The sequence below is a fragment of the Sus scrofa genome, chromosome 10 (genome assembly GCF_054392235.1).
Source record: "Sus scrofa isolate SSC_HxYL_T2T_F1_AM1 chromosome 10, Sscrofa_HxYL_maternal_Yorkshire_Landrace_v2.0, whole genome shotgun sequence".
Taxonomy (NCBI): Eukaryota; Metazoa; Chordata; class Mammalia; order Artiodactyla; family Suidae; genus Sus; species Sus scrofa.
Window position 1 is genome coordinate 11717631 of NC_139392.1, and position 21696 is coordinate 11739326.

The 21696-nt window shown below is 40.8% G+C and overlaps 1 protein-coding gene and 1 long non-coding RNA gene across 5 annotated transcripts in view; one reads left to right on the plus strand and one right to left on the minus strand.

The window, feature by feature from the left end:
• Positions 1-21696, minus strand: part of LOC110255627 (uncharacterized) — a 315724-nt gene that overhangs the window by 57986 nt on the left and 236042 nt on the right. The window contains exon 6 of one of the 3 annotated variants that reach the window (XR_014817324.1): positions 16752-18742. The exons of the other annotated variants lie outside the window; for them this stretch is intronic. The gene's annotated coding sequence lies outside the window, so the exon portion shown is untranslated. Of the gene's footprint in view, positions 1-16751; positions 18743-21696 lie in introns of those variants that run through there. 3 annotated transcript variants of the gene reach the window in all.
• LOC106507893 (uncharacterized) lies at positions 4855-21127 on the plus strand. Of its 2 annotated transcripts, none has more exons than XR_001304255.3 (3): positions 4855-4893; positions 17613-17841; positions 18477-21127. It is a non-coding gene; the product is annotated as an uncharacterized LOC106507893 (long non-coding RNA). The 2 variants fall into 2 exon arrangements; XR_014817325.1 differs by having other exon boundaries at positions 17618-17841.

The following is a 21696-nucleotide window of genomic DNA, read 5'->3' on the forward strand; positions in this document are numbered from 1 at the left end:
AATGTGACTTCATTCGCAGAACTCCATGCCTCTGAAATGACCCGTCAGAAGCTATAATACACAGTTATCTGCAATTATGATAATGTGGAAATAAAATATGTTAGGCGTTATCATTTTTTCCATCTCGAGAATTGCTTTTTCTTTCTTCTTTTCCCTTTTGTTTGCTTGCTTCTTTGAAATATTGAATGAGATGTGGGAGTCTCCTGCTTGACCGTTTGGTATATTATTTGCTTTTCTGGTGCCTTTGTACAAATAAGGAAAAGTGAGCTCTCAGGATCATTGCCTGGCAAGGGAAAGCTGCACTTTTCGGAAAGAAAAAGGTGCCTGCCTCTTCCTCCAGGCAGGATGGAGCGCAGACTGGATTTCAGATCTCTGCTTCCTCCACCAGGTGTTTATGGGCAGCATCTGAAATACGCAGCCTGCACCTATAACCTTAAAGGCTTGCCCATAGTCAGTTCACAACTCCTCTTCTTCAGGGTCCTTCAAAGAAGTTTCTAAGGAACGTTAGAGGACATTGCTGAAATTTGCCGTGGTGTTTTGGTTGAGACAAGGTTTGAGAAGTTTTTAGCATTGGGTAAGAAGGGACCAGAGGTGTCCGATGTCTTGCAACTAACTGGTTTAGTTCTAGGTGGTGCTAAATGACAAATAATTGTTCCACATTCTGCAGGTTAAAAAAAATTTGTTTTTAACTGGTATAATACCTGAATTTGACCTGAATTCTTTAGACATATAAATTAAAGAATTTATTTAACAGTTTCTATACGCATTACCTTTTCCAAAAATGCAACTACTGTGTAAACTAAGAGATGACTGTATTTTGTTACTTTACAAAGATTTTTCTCAACATTTTGGAAAATAGCACAATGAAAAGAAACGCAGGTCATAGGATTTGTGCTTCTAACACAAAACTCTTGTATTAGTCTGTATCACTAGTTGTTCTATTGATTGAATATATGTAGAATATATATTTATTTAGATCTTATTTCAAAATATGAAGTATAAAGGAAAGCGACAACAATATCCAGCTAACTATTTTAAATTGAGTTTTATAGTTTTACCCATAAAAGTCATCATTGTACTTCAAGTCTTATGTGCTTTTTTTTTGAATGAAGCAACAAAAGCATTTAAGATCAAAGACACATTTTACAACAGAACATCTTAATAAAATTGTTAAAGATATGCCGCATCTCCAGGTTATCTTGTCTCTGGGATGTTCATAAATAGTCTTTTAATCAAAAAAGAACAAATCTTAGAAAATAGTACAAGTGATTATAAAATGTGTTAACCTATACACTACTAGAGAAAAGCTAATCTTACTAGCGGTATAAGAATTTACTAGAATGGTGATGTTTTACTTTTTTATTAAGCAATGTTACTATTTCAAGAAGTCATGATGAGATGGCCAATAGTATTGAAAAATTAGCCTTGTAATGAACTTGCAACAAGCAAATTTTGGACAAGTACATGAACGTATCCTGTAAGAAAATAAAGATTTATTGTTCACAGATTTGCAAGGAAAGAAAAGTTGTGAGAAACTATTATTTTCAAAATTACTGATAGAGGACAAAAAAAAAGATGTCAATAGTTGAAATAATTTTTAAAATATTAAACAGAAAAAAACCCTCATTTTCAACATCATTTTTGGTACCATAGATGGACCAGCTATGATTTATCACCAACAAGGTTTTATAAACAGTTTTAAGTAGCATGATGTGTTAGCACTTGATTCTATTTTTCATAGAGAACCAGTAGACAAGGATCTTGGTGAAATGTTTCACAAATGAATAGATGTTTTGATCAACCTTAAGTTGATAAAATTAAAACTAATCCTTTGGCGTTCCTTCCTGGCTCAGCAGTTAACAAACCCCACTAGAATCCATGAGGATGTGGGTTCGATCCTTGGCCATGCTCAGTGGGTTAAGGATCTGGCATTACTGTGAGCTGTGGCATAGGCTGGCAGCTATAGCTCCAATTCTACCCCTACCTCTGAGAACTTCCATATGCTGAGGGTCTGGCCCTAAGAAGCAACAACAAAACAAACAAGCAAAAAAAATTATTTAGACAAATTATTTAGAAACCTGTGTCAAGGCAAAGTTATTAAAAATTTATCTGACGTACTAATAATTTTTTTCCTGCATTTGTGATGGCTCTCAAACGAAGCTGCTTACAAATATTTTGTTCACTATATGATAGGGTTGTAGAGTTATTTCATTCAACTAATGACAAATTAGTGACAAATTCAACACCAAAATTAAAAGGTTGCCAAATGATGTGTTTATTTTTCAGAGTTCTTGATGAAGTTAAATGAGACATCCTTGAGATGCAACTTAAAGTAAAAGGAATTTTAATAGGAATTATCAATAAAAATTTTTTTCTTTTAAAATCACCTTTGTCACCAAGCATTTTCCTTGTTCTTTCCAGTTGTTGGCTTGGGTTAAATGTAATAATACTGATTTAGGCATATATTCCGCTTAAATGACTAAGCCCAAAGGATGAGATATAAAGAGCTGAGTGACTTTTCATTAGTGATTGAGTGGGATTTTATTTCTTGGAATGGGACAGGTCAGTCAACATTTGCATTTACCTGAGAAAGGAAGGAAGGACAGAGGCCAAAGAATTTAATCAGCCTAATTACAAAGTTATGAATTCTAAACCTGCCTCTTTGGAAATAAGCTAAATTACTTACTAGGGCATTTCCAACTGCCTGCTTACTTGGAAAGAGTTCCAGCACTATCTCACCATTACTACAATGTACAGTTATCATACTATTGCAATGGTCACTGTAAATACACTTAAAAACATCCAGTAAACTTGATACTGTTTTAACAAATTAGAACTAAATATTACTAAGTTAGTGCAGTGTTCCATGAAAAACTTTAATTGTACTATGTGTTAAAGCTTATTTTAGAAATGTTTCATGCTATTACTCATGTATATATAGTAACTCAGTAATAAAACAACATTGTGAAAAAATGCATATTTATTTTGTTTGGGTTTCCTTTTTTCTGAGAAATGCAGTATTTTATTGAGCCAGTTGTTTTGTTAGAAAATTATGTTTTACATGAAATGTGCATCTCATCACAGTCTACTTTCAAATAATGTCATACTCACTTTATGAGTTACATAAGAAGTTTAGAGTCGTATTTTCCCATTTTCCCCTCCAATCCTTTGTAATTTATTTTTCACTTCTGTGCATATTATAAACTCCACATTACATTGTTACTTACGTTGCTTTAAACAGTCACTCGTATTTGGAGAAGTTGGAAAAATTAGAAAATATCTTTCATATTTGCCTGATACTTGCTATTTCGAAAGCCCTTAACTCCTTCATGTAGATCTGATCATGGTACATTTCTCCTTTAGACATAAGAACATCCTTTAACATTTCTAATAAAAGTTAGAGAACAAAATCTCTCAGCTTTTGTTTGGGTGAAAATATCTATTTCATTTTTTTTTTTTGAAGGATGTGTTTGCTGCTCTAGGATTCTTTTTTAAAATTTTATTTTTATTAGCGTATAGTTGATTTACAGTGTGGTGCCAATTTCTGCTCTACCGCTTGGTGACCCAGCCATACATATATATACATTCACTTTCTCGTGCTTTCTTTCATCATGATCTACCCCCAGAGATTAGTATGGGTCCCTGTACTGCAGAGTAGGAACTCATTGCTTATCCATTCTAAATGTAACTGTTTGCATCTTCTTCACTGACAAGAATTTTGTTTTGCTTTGTTCAGTATTTTCAAAATATCATTCCTGTCCTCTGGTTTGCATTGTTTCTCATAAAGTCAGTGGTAATTTTTATCTCTGTTTCCTGGTACAGAAAAATGTCTTTTTTCCCTCTGGCTGCCTTTGAGATTTTTCTCTTTCCCATGGGTTTCCAGGAATTGTATTATAAGGTGCCCCTTTGCAGTTTTCTTTGTGTTTCTACCATTTGGAGTTCATTTGATGTCTTGAACCTGTATATTAATAACTTTCATCAAGTTGGGATTTTTTTTAAAACATTATTGAATGTTCTTCAGGCATTCTTCTATTCTCCCAGTCTCTTTTCCTGGGACCCCAAATTACACATTTATTAGACCTTTCAGATGATCAAGAGGGAAACTGGGAATCTGCTTTTTCACGTTGAGTACACTTTGATTTTATTTGGAATGATGTGAATGTTATAATGTCAATGTTCTTTGTTTTGCTGTCTTCCTTTCAAGAGTGTGGAATTTTTGCTCCTGCAGTAGTTAAATTACACGTGGATTAGCTTAGGTCTTTGAAGTCTTGAGATTCAGTTTTACTGGGTCAAACCTTAAGTAACTGGTTTGGCCCTACTCTAGGGTGTGGCTTTTCCAGGACCTCTCCTAAATACTGCACATGTTTAATGAGGTCCTTCCACTCTGATTAGACCAAATTCAAACTGTCATCAAGCTTGCATATGCACTAGTAGTTGCTCACCCTATAGCTCCTGGGGACTTCTCTTTTCCCAGTAGATGCTTTTATCCAGCCTCATGGAATTTAGTCCAAGATTCAAGGGGACCTGTGTGCAAAATTTCTGGCACTTTCTCTGGACTTCTCCTTTCTGTCTGGATCTCTGCCCTGCACATTCTACCTCTCTCAGCCTCGTTGAGCTCTGATCTCAGGCCCAGGTTCAGCAAGATGGCTGGGCTCCTTGGAGGCTGTGCCTCCCCGTGCTGTGGTTCAGAACCCAGCTTGACTGTACCGTAGTCCAGAACCCGGCTTGAGACCAAAACCTAAAGCAATCAGATGACACGCCTTACTTTTTTCCCATCTCTCGGGAATCGCACTGGCTCTCATCCAACATCAGAACACATTTGTTCAGATATGCGCTGTTGACAGCCGGAAGGCTATTCCAGGACTAGCTCCTCAACCGTGACTGGAAGCAGAGGTGAGTTGCCTATTAATTCTGATTTTCCTCTTATACTTCCCCAAGAAACAGATCATAAAACAGTCTTCTACAGCCTCCTGTGTGTATTACCCTTTTCTTTTCTTAATCCCTCCTCTTCTCCCTACCACCTGCCAAAATATTTGGCCTTCAAAGTCTTAATAAATAGCAGAAACTGAAAGTATTCCCCAACACGTGGCAGGAATTTAAGCTAGAAGATATGTTTTCTGTGCTACTCTGTCACGACTCTGCCTTAGGTCGTTCCGTATAAATTATCTTGACCCCCTCTTACAAGTGAGATCTAACTCATTTGTCAGACTGTCACACTTCCCCGTTCTCTACTCTCTTGCTCTGCAGTTTTCCTTGGCATGTTATCCCAGCTTCAATTAAGGTTATTTCTTTCTCCCTTATACACGAATGAATCGAAGTCATTACAACCTATCCAAACACTGGTTTTCATTTTAGTGTCACTCAGACCTCTGCTATTTCATTTTCCTGCTTTTCATACAGGGTAGACTTTTTTATCTTTTTACTCATTGAGAATCCAGACTCACTCATTGGACTATCTTCTAAGTAGCCCTGTGCAAGTGTTACATAATGAAAGCATGTTGTCATAAATTGCTTTTCTTTTATTTGTTCTTTTTGTGATATTTACATGGAGATTATATTAGTGTTTTTGAATTATGTGTGTAGATAGATATCATTTGTTACTTTTCTTTCAGCACAGTGAAAAGCATGTGACAGGAGTGCCCGTTGTGGCTCGATGGGTTAAGCACCCAATGTAGGGTCCATGAGAATGCGGGTTTGATCCCTGGTCTTGTCCAGTGGGTGAAGGAGCCAGCACTGCCACAAGCTGTGGCATAGGTGGCAGGTGTGGCTCCAATCCAATACACACACACACACACACACACACACACACATATTTTTTGTCTTTTGTCTTTTCAGGGTCGCACCCACAGAATACGGAGGTTCCCAGGTTAGGGGTCAAATCGGAGCTGCAGCTGCTGGCCTACACCAGAGCCACAGCAACACCAGATCCAAGCTGTGTCTGTGACTACATCACAGCTTATGGCAACGCCCGATCCTTAACCCACTGAGCGAGGCCAGGGATTGAACACGCAACCTCATGGTTCCTAGTTGGATTCATTTCTGCTGCGCCACAGTGGGAACTCCCCAATCCAGTATTGCTGCGGCTGTGGCGTAGGCCTGCAGCTGAAGCTCTGATTCAACCCTTAGCCTGGGAACTTCCAGATGCAGCCCTAAAAAGAAAAGAAAAAAAAAGCACATGTGAAATATTGGCTATAAGGGGGCATTGTGTCTGAGAGTGTTGGAAACCACGGGTTTACTTATTTAAAACAAATTAGTAATTACTTTCCAAGTTCAAAGCACTGACTTATATAAAATGAAAAGGTGGAATAGATATCTTCAAGGAGTTCAGCCTAATAAAAGGGGTACCCTGGAGTTTCATGAGTCTAGGGCTCACATCTGTTTTGCTGGCTGCAGTATGCCCTTTCCCTACAACAGTCACTGAAACAGAGAGGGCGCTCAAGAACTGCACCTTGAATTAATGAAGGTAGGTCTTCAAAGAGCTTAATCAAAGGCAGTCAGTGAAGAATGAACTAATTGTGGTACAAAGGGAACACCGGGAGTTTAGGAGAGGAAGATATCAGATCTGCCCTGTGACCATCACAGGTTTCTTGCAGGATGACATTTTCTCCTTTACACCGTGCCGTGCAAACCAGATGGACACACAGGAAGCCGACAAGGTCATCTCAAAGTTGGGGGACAAGCAAAGGAATGCAAAGGCAGAATGACATGGACGTCTGGAAGACTGATCCCGACACCAAGTTTGTCTGAGCCTTAGTAACTAGTTCAAGAAGAAGAAGAAGAATCAGGAGAGAGCAGGCTAAGTTCAAGTCAGAGCTGGCCAAACTGTAGAAGGGAATGACACGCCACCGACGGGAGAAACCATTTATGGTGCAACAAAAATCACATTCCAGGAAGGTTACTCTGGCACCGCTGTGCAAGGAAATTATGATACGCACAGGACTTCACCTAAAAGATCTTCTCCCAATCAAATGCCCACCAAATGCGTGAGCTGCAGAAAAACCTCCTTTTGAAACCAGTAAACCTCAGAATGACATTATTATTTTTAATATCCTGTACCTGCCATGGAAAGATAAAGAGGAATTAGGTGGCACAGAAGTCATACATGGGTTTAGGGGCAAAAAAGAGAGACTCTGTCTGAAATAAAAGGAGAATGTAACGAGAGATTAAGAGGTTCACCCAGGAACTTGAGGGGTTTGTTCCTCTTCATTCTTCAATATGGACAATTTTACCACCATTCTGGGCACGAGGCACTGGGACGAAACCTACTCACGGTGGTTTCAGTTTCAAGAAAGCTGCCCCCCACGAAAGAGGACAGACTGGACAGCTCAGCTTTGGTTCCTAGCCAAAGAACATCGGAAGATGCATGACTGACAAGACAAGACCCCCGCTTCGTGGGAATTCGCTATTTTTGAACTTTCCTGGATGCTTTATCATTTCTTCTCAGTCACAGAGACTCTGGGTTGTTTTTGTTTTTATTTCTGTTTTTTTTATTTTTTATTTTTTCAATCTGTTTTGGCTTTGCAGTTACCTGAGAGAGCTAGACCTTAGACTCCAACGGCATCTTCTGTGCCGCCATCCCCCGAAGCCATGGAGTCATTCAACCTCTAAGACAATGGCTGATAACTATTTATTCCAAAGACTGAGCTGCAAGATAAAGCCTCCTCCAAAGACTCCAGCTAAGATGACACATGGGGGCTGGAATGTGGATGCGAATCTGCACTGGTCAGAAGAGATGGATAGTCCTGTAATCTTGTGGTCTAACATTCGATCCTCAGCACACACCACAGAAGCCCATTACCGGCCCAGAAATCCCCTGGTTACTTCCCCCCCACTCCCTATGAAAATAATTGCTAGTTCATGCCCAAAGATTAAAACAGCCGCAGCATGAAACAACTTCAGTGTTCCTCTTAGCATACTTATTTGCTTAAGGCTTCTTCCAGAATATCCCATCAGTCAGAATTCCAGGCAGTGCTTAAAATGGGCAACGTTGCTACGCTTTCATCTCGGGCTATTTTGACTCGGTCCCAGGCTCTTCCTCTAAGTGGGGTGTGATTTTTATTTTCATTCTTTTTCATATAAATCATACCTTTCTTCCATTTGATGTCTCCTGGTTGAGCTATGGTAACCAGGAATGAGCCTTCTTCCATGCTAAGTAGAAGAAAAAAAAAAAGGCAATGAAGGTGTTGTTTTTCTTTTAATCTGAATTTGAACAGACAAAACCTTTTTTCTTTCTTTATTTTAACAGCCGCCTTTGCAGCTGTGGCCTACACCACAGCCACGACAACACTAGGTCCAAGCTGCATCTACATAGCAACTTACTTCCATGCCAGATCCTTAACCCACTGAGTGAAGCCAGGGGTCAAACCCACATCCTCACAGAGCCAACATCCAATCCTCAACCTGCTGAGCCATGACAGGAACTCCGAACAGATAAAATCTTTGCATGTCAAGTAGGCGAGAGGAAAAACCAGCATTCTGTGAATGGATAGGGTGATTCAAATTAATGTGGGCAATTGAGATGTTAATTCTCATCAGTTGGAATCATTAATTTTAATTATAATTAATTCTAATAGCCAAACTCTTGCCAATTTTGTCATCATCTATTGCACAGGTAGGAAAACATTTGGCTGTAAACAGCACTGAATACACTTAAATGTCCTAAACAAATTAAAAGAGGTTCACTGCCCAGTATAACATGAAGTCTGGGGTAACTGGTTACAGAAGCAGGTTCAGTAGCTTGGCAATGTCATTAAGGACCCAGGCTCTTTCTGTCCATTCACCATCCTCCACACAGAGGCATGGGGGGTTGTCACTGCGGAGGCTTTGGTTATAGTTGTGGCATAGGTTCGATCCCTGGCCTGGGAATGTCTGCATGCAGAGGGCATGGCCAAAAAAAAAAGGGGGGGGGGGACATGAAAGAAGAGTGAGCTCCAAGCCTTAGGTCTATGTTCAGGTCCGGAAAGAGGAAAGAGTATGAACCAGGGGCATTCGTCCACTTAATTAGAAAATCAAAAGCTCTCTCAACAGTCCCAGATGAGACTGCTTTGACATTCTGCCCAGATCTGTCACATGGCTACATCTAGCTGCACAAAAAAAAAAAAAGGCCGCAAAGACAAAGCAATATTTTGGGCAGCTTTTATAGGTGGAAGTAGGCAAGAGAGAAGGAGATCAGGATTGGGCACAGAGATAGTCAACCAACAGTATCTGCTAAAAAAGTAAATATTCAGTTAAAGAGGCTCTTAGCCAGTTCTAGCTGCTATAACAAAAGGCATTTATTTCTCATAGTTTTGGACACTGGGAGGTCTAGCATCAAGGCCTCAGCAGATTCGCTTCCTGATAAGAGTCTTCTTCCCAATTTGCAAATGGATGGCTTCTTGCTATATGCTCACTGAGTAGGAAAAGAAAGATCTTGTCCCTTCCTCTTTTATAAGGACGTTAATCCCATCACGAGGCCCCACGACTTAACAATTCCCTTCCCGAAGCCCCACCTCCAAATACCATCACAATAAGGATGAAGGTTTCCACAATAAATTTTGGGAGGGGGCACACAGACATCCATTCCACAGCAGAAAAGACTATTTGATTAGCATCTCATAGCTTTTATTCATTGGTAATAGAATTCTTATAAACCCTATTTTTAAAGAGACGTGGTCTTGTGGAAAGCAAACAAGTAGTTTTCAGGGTCTGACAGTCCTGAGTAGTGCCTGTGTGCAGGTGCACTCTGGGGCATAGAGAGGATGATGCACCCAGGTCTCTTGACAGGTATGGGGAGAGGGTGGACAAGCAATTCAGATTACTATGCAAATAACTATAAGGTAATATGTGACACAGGCTATGGATCTGTAGCGAGCCAAAGGCAGACTTCAAAGGAAGGAGAAATTATTTTTCACTGGGGAGAAAGTTTTGCTCCATAAATGAGTTACTTGACTATTGTGTAGAGAGGGGAAAGAGACTCCTTGCATAAATGACTTTCTAATGGTAAAAGTTGAGATACGAAGGCAAGCTTGTGTAAGAGGTAAAAATGCCCAGTGTAAGTAAAAACAACAAAAACTGCTGCAGGGATAAGAGTCTGCCTGACAGTGTTTGAGCAGAGTGCCAAGGATCAGTGCCCTGGATTGCCCCTGGGGCAACGTGAATGTGAGCGTTCTTGATAAGCCCTGAGGTTTATATACCACCATCAGCACCTCTGGGATTTTCATGGCCCTTAATCATTTCATCAGTTTGAGATTCTAGGGTGCTTTGGGACTGAGAAATGTTTGGTGTGTTAGAGAAATACATAACAATTTAATTGTGCTTGGAGACAGAGGGGCTCAATGAGGGAGGCTAATTAAGAAACATAAATAAACCTGGAGTTCTGCTTTGCCTCACATCATATCGTTATGGTTCAGAATGAACTGCTAAGCTTCATTATGAGTCAAAGAAGTGATCAGAGTCAGGGATTTGGGAACAAGACTAAGGGCTATATGTCCCATATAAAATATAATCTACTACATGATCAAATTATTATTGCTATTGTACATTTACTTTTATTGCACATTTACTTCACCAAAAACACCACCATGGGGCATACATCATGTGCTCTGGTGTAATCTCTGAATCCACTATAACATTTTTTACTTAATCCTCACGTTAAACACATGAGATGAATATCCTCATTACTTTTATTTTCTAAATGAAGAAATAAGATGTTCAAGTGACACACTCAAGATCAGACATTCTTCCCTGGGTACCTAGCAGGTGACACACTTTGCTTTGAATCATGACTTATGAGCCACCCCCCCTCCCCCAAGAACCATGTTTTTAATCATCATGTAAACTGTGATATTTCTGTAACCCAAAGAAAAGACAAAAGAACTCTGGAGTCAAGGAGAGGTTGGCCGATTCCAGGTCTGCAGATATTTATCTTGAAAACAGGCAATGAAATATAAACACGTTTGCTATGGAATACTCAAATGCATATGGAAATTTTTCCATGATTAGATGTGATAACATTTATACAGCTAACAATACTATGTGAATGCTTGTTTCCATAGCAGCATAATTAATAGTGCTAAATGTCCATCTACCTGCAGGAGTTGGCAAGCTTTTTTGGTAAAGGCTATTTAGTAACTATTTTTGGCTTTGTGGGTCATGGAATTTGTCACAATTACTCAGCTCTGCTTTTGAAGTACAAAAGCAGCCATAGATAATATATAAATGAATGAATGTGATTGTTTCCAATAAAACTTTATTTACAAAAACAAGCAGTGGTGGACCTGAACTGTGGTCCACAGTTTGCCAATCTCTGTGTTAGAGGGCTGAAATCATTCCATTTCATTGAGGAAATTCTAAAAGATGCTACACTTGCACACAACAGAAAAAGATGCATTTGAATTTAAGTTATATCTAAATCTTATGATTAAAAAGGGAAGAGGTCAACATGATTTTTGTTCTTACTTGCAAATGTAATAAATGGTAAGAAGAAAAGGATTTATGCTAAATGAGAAAATAATCCAGTAATTCATAAGGAAGACTTTTTAGCTGTCAGATTAACTAAACATTGGAACGTACTCCAGAGGTGATATTAGCACATAAAATAATAAGAACCGAGTAAAACTCAGTATCAATCAATCTATACGTGTTTAATGCTGTAAGTCCTGTTGGAGAAATACAAAGATTAGGAAACAAATTGAAACAGAAAAAATGAATGTTAGAAAGCTAAACATATTTCACTTATGAGAAATTATCATGTGGTTAGTTAGTACTGCTATTTATTTAATGGTGAGGAAAATGCTTCCATGGTTAAGAGGGCTTAGGTTACTTGCATAATTAAAAGTCTATCTGAGAGCCGTCTCTAGAGATAAGAAAGAAGAAAACAGATTAGCCTTAACAGATTTAGCCTTTTAATCATCTGAAATCATGGAATGTGTTCATATAACTTCTTAAAATCAATTTATAGCTCTATTACTCCATAAAGCAGGCACCAAAATGAGCACACATATATGTACACATATATATGCATCTATGTATACATGGTGTGTGTGTATACACAGGATATGTACATATATTTTATACACATATGTACATTAGTTATTTTTCCCTATTCTCTGTAGAGTATATACGCAGTGCATATATTATACATGACATGTAGTGTATATATATGCACTGTGTATATCCTGTGTATGTACAGTATATAAAGTATACATAGCATGTATGCTGTATATAATATAGATGGTATATGAAGTATACATAGCATATATGCTGTACAAGATATATGTAGTATATGAATGTAAATCTACACATATATAGTGTGTATACAGGATGTGTGGTGCATATATACATATATATTGCATTCCACATATATATATATCTACTGTAGAGAGAACAGAGGCTAATATTGGTAAGGTACCTATTACCAATATTTCCACATCATTTTTCTCATTAGAACATCCCATCAACAGATAATACCAAAAAAATGCAAAGTAATTTAAGCAAAGATAATAGTGAATTTTTTTTTTTTTTTTTTTTTTTGTCTTTTTGCCATTTCTTGGGCCGCTCCCGTGACATATGGAGGTTTCCAGGCTAGGGGTTGAATTGGAGCTGTAGTCACTGGCCTACGCCACAGCCACAGCAACACGGGATCTGAGCCACATCTGCAACCTACATCACAGCTCACGGCAATGCCGGATCTTTAACCCACTGAGCAAGGTCAGGGATCGAACCCGCAACCTCATGGTTCCTAGTCAGATTCGTTAACCACTGAGCCACAATGGGAACTCTGTGAATAGGTTTTTAAGAAGAGACCAATGCAACCTTACTGCACATCACAGACAGATGGTTTGAAGTTTCTGCCCTCTCTTTCCCCAACAGATGGCACAGAAGAGAAAAATGGGACTCACGTTAGGTCATGCTCCAAATCATCTCTCTTCTCTAAAAGGTGGGAAAGCCATCAAACTGGTAAACAAGACTTTTGTAAGGGTGCATAAAACATATTCAATATTTGGCAGCAAGGGATTTCCATGAAGCTTTCCTGGGGGTTAATAAATCAACAGAAACCACTTACTGAAACGTTTTCATGGGTCCTGTGGAATTCTAAGCAAATATCAGGTTTAAGAATGAAAAGTCAGTTATATTTTCAACATAATCTAACGTTCAAAGGAGTGTAAAAGATGCTTAAGTGTGAATATTTTATGTTTCCCTGCTCTCAGCAGTAATCGCAGCCCATTAAAAAGAATGCTAAGCCATAGCTGTTAGCACTGGCAGAAGCCCAAGGAAACACTGAACCTTCACAGAAGGGGGCTAATTGCTACACCAAGAGGTAATTTCTTAAGGAACACTGAAGCCCTGTATACTCCCCAACGTGAGGCTGAATGCCACAATCTTATGTGAATATCGCATTTGATCATCTCGGCCTTTTGCTTGGTGGACTTCAGAACAAGCTCAGTTCAACGATACAGACAGGTAGAGGGAAGAAACGGAGAGAGAGAAAACTCCAACACCGTTTTTCTCTGTGGCTCCCATAAACCTGCCCCGCCCCTGACCCCCCGCCAGGAAATCTGACTGCTCCGTAAAGTTCCTGGTGACTGATGAGAAAGGCTCATGCAACTATCAAGTCAAGGGGCAACGTCCACTTTCTTTATTTGCCCAGATCTGGTGCTTCAGTCATCTTTTGCGAATTAAACAATTTTCTACCACTTGTCAGAGTTGGTGTTTGCAGAACCACATCACACTGAACTAGCCCTTCCTCTCAGCACAGTTTAGACCAGTGCCATGTGGCTTTATTAAACATCAAGTGACAATAAAGTGGAGGCCCCATGAATCCCTTGCCTGACGTCTCCCTTTTGGCAGAGTTTTGTCTCAACCCTATGGGTGCCTGGTTGTGTCTTGAGCTTATGATTTTTGTTCTGAAGGAAGAGCCCCCAAAGCAAGTGTGAGGGCAAGGTGGTTCTGAAGAATCATTTTCCCTAAAATGTTGCATGAGTTTCACCTCTTTGTCTCACTTTTTAATAACTGTAACAGCCAAATTTACATTGAAGAAAAATTCCCTTGAAAAAATAGGGTAAAGATGAAACAGTGGTTTCTCTAAAATGCATCACTGATGTGTCTAGATTTTTCTACTTTGCAGCTTGGTCCTTTAGGCATCTCTGGTCCTCCATAAATGAGTGTTTGTGGAGTCCTTGTTTTGCTCCTGGCATCAGGTTGAGAGCAATGCCATAACAGAATACAAGAGGCATACAGCGCATGGCCCCACCCTTATGGAGTCATCAGTATCCTAGGAAAGATTAGAAAAAAAGAATTTATATGAAACAAAGAAACATTTTATCATAGTCACAATATGAATGATAGCAGAGAGGGCTCGCAACATCGGCAGATTTTGATGGGTCTTTATTCAGCTCCTTTGTTGAACTTCTTTTTGGCTTCATGCTTTCTTTTCTCCTCTTCTACCATTTTTTTCTGTAATGCAATGGCACTTTCTTTCCCTTGATCTGCAGATGCTGAAAGCCAATATCTGGACGGTTCACAATCCACTTAGCACCATCCATCCTTGAAGGGCTTCACAATCAAAATTATGTCTCACACTTGAGCCCTTCCCCCAAAACACCCGCATTTCTTCAGTGTCAGTCAGCGAGGTGTTTGGGAAAAAATACCACTTAAACCAGATGACACTCAAGCATCCCCTACCTTCATTTTCCTCTTCTCCTTCAAACCTTCCGTGGACTATCCAGCTTTGAAACATTCTATCCTCTTCTAAGACTGTACCCTGACCATGGGTCTGGTGGTTGCAACACTATCTTTAAATCAGAGGAGAGAACAAGAAAGGCCCCTTTCTCAGCTTCGGAGGGCTGTTCATCCCATCATCTCCTCCTCATTTAACAGCAAATCCCATTACTATTCCTGATCCTTTCTTATTTAGAGTTGGACGTGCCAGCTGCTGTACTTGATACTAGGAGAGAGAGGGGACCACTCCTCTTAGAGAGCACCAGGAGCAGCGAGCCCTAGGTGGACATAATGCTTTCCAGCACCAGGGTGGGGGGCTGTGCACCTGTCCTCTGGGGACCCCAGAGGACTGAAGGCAGACAGGGTTCCCACTGGAGAGAAAGAAGGGGCTTGGCTCCCCCAGGATGCAGATCCGTGTGGCTTCAAGTTGCGTTCTCTTCCCCCCTCTTTCTTCTCTCAGTTTGGAACTCCAAATTCGCGCCCTGGCTGTTCGTAATTAATACTAAGCATGACATTTTCTATTTGTACCTTTAAAATATGCTCTAAAGAAAGAAGAATTTTTAATTTTTTTCCTGTCAGTTTTATTTTTTCATTCTTTATACCTCACAGATGCTTCCTAAATGAGACCAATGTATATCGCTAATGAGGGCAGCCTCTCTCCTAGATAATTTTTCATCTGTCCCTCATGCTAAGCAAATCTGAAAGTCATTAAAGGTCACTATTCAGCTCACAATATGAAATCAAACATACACACACGTGAACACACACACACATGTCCATGTGTCAGTCCTTTTTGTTTTGTTTTTTAAAGAAAGCTGCCTGGATGAGGATCTTATTTCCTGCAAGTATTCCATTGAGGAATGTCTTAGCTTTTTAATCTTGAAGCTCGTCTCGGGATTTATCTAAAAGGAATTCTTTTGGTCATCGAGGTCTACACCCCTTTTCTTTCTCTCTTCTCCTTTTCAATTGCCTTTCTAAGGAATTGGAAGAAAATGCAGGCAGATGAGTAGTTAAGTAAACCCAGCACCATGCATGTCCCTTGGACCTGAGCCGGGCACATGTAAAGGTCTCCATTTGCCAAAAACACACCAGGGACCTCTTAAGCAATCCAGAATTGCTACATGTGTGCAAGAGCTAACATCCCGAACACAACAGAAATCTGTAATTCAATTATCCCCTGTTTCTCGTACATTCTTCCTCTGAGCATCCGGATACGCTGAAGCATGAAGTTCAAAGTGGAAACTACGGAACCCACCCCCTGCATGGGGACGGCCTTGAGGTCAGGCCCTCTCCAATTCACAGAGGCGCAAAGGAGGAGGAAGGGGCACTTGGCGCTACCCTCAATTAAGCCCCCGGGGAAATGGGAAGGAAGGGAAACAGTAACAGAGGAAAAAGCAGACAAAGGAGAAACCAAAAGCAGGAAGAAGAGTCAGAGTAACAAAGCCAAGCCAAGAGAAACTTTAACCAAGTGCTAATTTCTACTGCTCCTTGAGTGCTCTTGGGGGTGCGGGGGTTGGGGTGCTGATAGCATTCTTGGGAAATGGTCCTCAAAAAAAGGGAGGATGTCTTTGCAGGAGTTCAGAAGGACTTCTTTTTGCTGTTGGCCTGTTTTCTTCTTAAAAGGAGATTTACCCGCTCCGGTCTTTCCCATGTGCAAGTGTTCTGCTTCTGAAAGTGGGATCCTCAAATACACAAGACATTATTCACTACCTGCATATGATACGAAAATGAGAAAAATGGGATCCCCTGGCAGTTTTGCTCACATTTATTACAGTGGGCCAGGTCGTATTCCATAAAAATGAGTAACTCCCAGCAGGCAAAAAAATGTATAGAATGTGCTGATCTTGAACACAGATTATTTATATAATATATTTTATCACCCAAAGACCTTACAAAGCTGGGTTTCTCTCCTGAGATCCACTGTTAATATTTCAACCTCTGTATATGCCAAATGGAAACAAAGACTGTCTGAAAAGGTAAATACAGCGCTGTCATTCTTCTTGGCACAATACTTGTGCAGTATATTTAACTAGAGTTACTATGAATATTAGTACTTTTTTTTTTTTTTACAAGATGTGGCAACATTATGCAATTAATGTTGCACTTAAATCCTTTTAAGCACCATGTGTTAGGCAAGGTTCTTCTGATTGCAAGTGACAGAAACCTAACTCAAATTCATTTAGAGGGAATTTACTGGTTGATACTGAAACATCTCAGGTTATCAAATGAAGGGTTAAGTAACCAATTCATTGGAATGATACAGATGCTGTTAGCTCCTCAAAAACAAATGAAGGAATTCCTGTTGTGGCTCAGCTGCAAAGGAAACCAACTAGTACCCATGAGGAACACAGGTTCAATCCCTAGCCCTGCTCAGTGGGTTCAGGATCCGGCGTTGCATGAGCTGCAAGGTAGGTCGTAGACAGGACTCAGATCTGGCATTGCTGTGGCTGTGATGTAGGCCGGCAACTAGCTCTGATGCGCCCCCCAGCTTAGGCACCTCTGTATGATGCAGGTGTGGCCCAAAAAAGAAAAAAATGGAGCCAAAGTTTCAAAACAGCTGGGATTTTCTTTCATTTTGTTTTTTAAGCTTTCATTTTTTTTTTCCCCCCGTAAGTTGGCGTCCCTCTCTTTTAGTCCACATTTGTTCCAAATTGCAGGGAAATACAGCCCCTGGCCAGTCCTAGGCTTCACATGCTGCAGCTTTTAACAACAGAAAAGGTTTTACCCTTTTCCTTATTCCCAGTTGGAAAACCCAGGGAAAGAATTCGGACTGGCTTGGCTGTATCAGATGCCAGTGCTAAGTCAAAGAATCACCCTCATATCAAGTATCAGAATATATTCTTCCTTGTGCCTGCAGTGCCTTCTTCCTGTTTAATATCTACCCACGTGCAGTGAGTGTTTTCTCTTCCTTTCAGTTCAGCACCACGAGCAACATCATGAGAAGTAATCTCAGATGCTGAAGATCTTATGTGAAGTCCTGGATGGGCTACTTGGAAGCTGAGACCTTCAGGAAAAAATCACTCAACTCTTCAAGTTGGAGTTTCCTGCTCTATGCAATGGAAAAAAAAAAGAGAGAGAGAGAGAGAGAGAGAGAAAAAAAAAGAACCCTTTCTCAAAAGAAATGCAGATTGATGCAACAACACAGTTGAGTCTTATGTTCACATAGTTTCCAGCACTATAAGACAGTTTTTGCCTTTTCTAGAATTTCATAAAATGCAATGATATACTATGCCCTCTTTGGCTTGTGGTTTTTTGCATTCAGCCTAATGAACATAAGGGATTCAGTAATACATATATACACATTCATTCTCTTCCATATTTTTTTTCCACATAAATTTTCACAGAATATTGGGTAGAGTTCTCTGTACTCTACAGCAGATCCCCACTGGCCAATCATTCCATTTACCTCAGTGTGCATATGCCAACTGCAAACCCCCCATCCACCCCCACCTGTCACTTTAAATTAAATAAAGTTTCAGGCCCAGCTTTGCTTTGAATTTAACAGAATTTCAGGTCCGGCTTCCTACGGGCACTTGTTAAAAGTCATAACTCAGATAGGCTTATGCTGAGGAGGGTGGAAGCCCAGTGGGAGGGCTCCAAAGCCAGGGTCTGAAGACTCCTTTCCAGCAAGTGTGCGATGCCCTCCTCAGCACCACCAGGGTCTCCAGTGGCCAAATCTACCAGGTCTTTTCCATCGGCTCGGTTCCTCTGAGGTCCCTTTTCTCTCCCCCTCTCTCCCCTGATGAAATCTTACTGATCCAATGACCTGTTTCTTCCAGGATCAACTGAATCACGAAATAGTGTTGACGACTGACAGCAGCTTCCTGGGTTACCTCTTCAAGAGATGTCTGCATGCGGATTCTCAAAGCAGAAGCCAGTGATCCCATAGGCATGAAGCTCTCATGCAACCAGGCAGAGGCATGAGGGAGCACCGGGGCCGAGGTCCCATCCCAGCATTCCTTACGTCCTAGGATGTGTGCAGCTTTTCTCTGCCTGGCAAATAAATATGTCTACTTTAAAAGCCCCACTCATTTTCTCCTGGAAACTGTGTGGCAAAAAACAAAACAAACAAAAAAAAAACTTGGTACATGGATATCAAGAGACGTATCACCGAGTTCTGGTCGTGGCTCAGCGGTAATGAACCTGACTGGCATCCATGAAAATGTGAGTTTGATCCCTGGCTCTGCTCAGTGGGTTAAGGATCACGTGCTGCTGTGAGCTGTGGTGTAGGTCGTAGATGAGGCTTGGATCCTGTGTGGCTGTGGCTGTGGCTGTGGCTGTGGTGTAGGCTGGCAGCTATAGATCTGATTCAACCCCTAGCCTGGGAACTTCCTTATGCTGTAGGTGTGGCCCTTAAGAAAGAGAGAGAGAGAGAGAGAGAGATCAGAAGAGAGCCCTTGATTTCTTGTAAGTAAGCCACCAAAACAGCCTCGTTTGTTTTTGTCAGAGACCACTATGCCAGAGCTTTGGGTTCTAGGAATTGATCAAGACCTAGAGCTTGAGGGGCAAGTGTGGTCACTGCAACACCACACGGCTGGGGTCCCGCTAACTGTCCAGGTGCGGGTCTGCTTTGCTTTAATGACGTGGAGCAGACTAATCAACGGAACAGGCTACATTTTGGAAAATGAATGGAGCCCAGTACCGGAGACTCTTGGGTGGAGTGTGTGTTAACCCTCTCCTGAGCCAGAAATGGGACCTCTGAGGTTTCTCGTGGAAATTACAATATTTGTGGAATCGAAAATAGAGAAGCGGCCAAATCTTCGAAGCTGAATGAGAATGACTCACTTGGGGAAGATACTTCGCAGGCTGTACAAACATCGCTCAGTCACTGTCAGGACTGGAAACGTCCTTCAGTGGGCTCTGAAAAAAGCCCTTTGGGTTCAAGTCCTGGTGACCACAGAGAAATTAACTTCTGTGCATCTTTGTTCCCCCATTTGCTGGTTTGTTGTTGGTTTTTTTGTTTTGGGTTTGTGTGTGTGTGTGTGTGTGTGTGTGTGTGTGTGTGTGTGTGTGTGTGTGTGTGTGTATGTTTTGTCTTTTTAGGGCCACACCCCTGGCTTACGGAAGGTCAAATCGGAGCTGCAAGCTGCCAGCCACAGCCACAGCCATGGCAACGCCAGATCCAAAATGCATCCTCAACCTACTCTGCAGCTTGTGGAAACACTGTATCCTTAACCCACTGAGTGAGGCCAGGGATCGAGCACATATCCTCACGCACATGAGTTGGGTTCCTAACCCACTGAGCCACAATGGGGAACTCCCTGTTCCCCCTGTTTTAAATGGAGATGATGAGAGTATCTATCTCAGATATTATGAGAAGTAAGAAAGGGCTTTGGAGCATTTTGAATGCATTTTGTGCCTGTGTCACATAGTAAATGCTCAACAAATATCCCTCATGCTTATCTAAGAATTGTCATCTCTTTATCATGTTTACTACACATCAGAGTAGCTGGACAGATATCCCCAATAACAGTAACCACACAGACATCTCTCTATCATGGGAATGAACTATATGCTTGCATTTAATTCTTGCTTCCAGGGATTTACGTTTCTAAGTATGTTGCCCAGGCTTAGCATTCTCCAAGCTTAGTCAATTATCGGTGAGGGGGATGGCCCAGCAGTACACTGCCAAATAGGAAGAAAACAGGCCAGCCTCCCTGGCCTCGTGCAGACTTAAAATCCTGTGATTTGGGGCATAAAACTTTCAGATGACTAATCCACAACGTGCCTATGTCTCCAATAGTGAAAGATGCATGGACATATTTTATTAGGAAAGCATTTCTTTGGGGCTCCCAGTGCTAGGTAACAACCCTTTCCCTCCTAATCCAACAAATGTCTTTCTCTGCTGAGCATCAGTTATTCAGTCCAGGACAGAGCAGTTGTGTTTCATCACCAGATGACCCAACAGATCTTTTATCTTTGTCAAAGTCCTCTGTATGTTCTAGATGGCACTCCCTCAGAAGTATACATATTTTTATGGTGGAGCATAAAATAAGCAAATGCAATGATACATCAAATACACACTGACAAGTTGAAGCAGCAGTAGTACCACAGGGGACCCAGGTAAAAGTGCTAAAAAAAAAACAAAAACAAAAACAGAATTTAACCCTTTAGAATACTCAGCCAAAGCTTCCAAAATAGGCAAATTCATTCATTCACTCTGAAAATGATCTGGGTATTTTCAGTAAGGATTCAAAGGCAGAACTCAGCATTATTGACAGAGTTTCTATGCGTGGTTTTCTCAAACTCTGACAAGTCCATGGACCTTTTAGATCTTGGGAGAAAAGATGAATCTCTGTCAATGGGACATGAGAGAGAGACAGCATTGACGGTTATGAATGAAAAACTAGGTGAGTTTTTTTTTTTTTTTAATGCAAATCACCTGAAAAACTCAGACTTATCCTTTGAAGAATAAAAGTATTCTTGAACCTTTACAGCAAAGCATCTGTCCCCAGCCCTCTCCACATGGAGGGGATGCAATGAGAAGCCCTTCACCCTCCTGTAGTTTAAAATCTGGTGAACACGGATAATACATCAATAATCAAATAAATACATGGTACAATTCCGGGTAGTGCAGTGAATGAAAATGGAACAGGGTAAGATATAGAGACAATGGGGTTGGGAATATTGCAGCAAGGGGTCAGGGGAGACAGACTAGTCTGGACCCCTTGTTTCTGGAGCGCCATGATGGAGTCAAGTGGAATCCCTTTGTGTGTTGATATTGATGGAGTCAGATTTAACTCCACCCTCTTAGATTTGTAACTATGCCTGACCTTGAGTCAAAGGGAGGGACATACGGAATGGTTGACAGACATGCTGGCTTGCCTGAAACCCCCCACTAGCAGACTTTCTGAAGTTTCTTTCAGCCCTGGAATAAACTCTCCTTTATCCATTTATCTCCAGAAGCTAAGATGCACTTGTCCCCAAGTACCCCGAAAACTAGTCAGAAGGAAAGAGTGACTATGCTTTAAAGGGTTTGGGGTTCCTCAACTTGCAGAG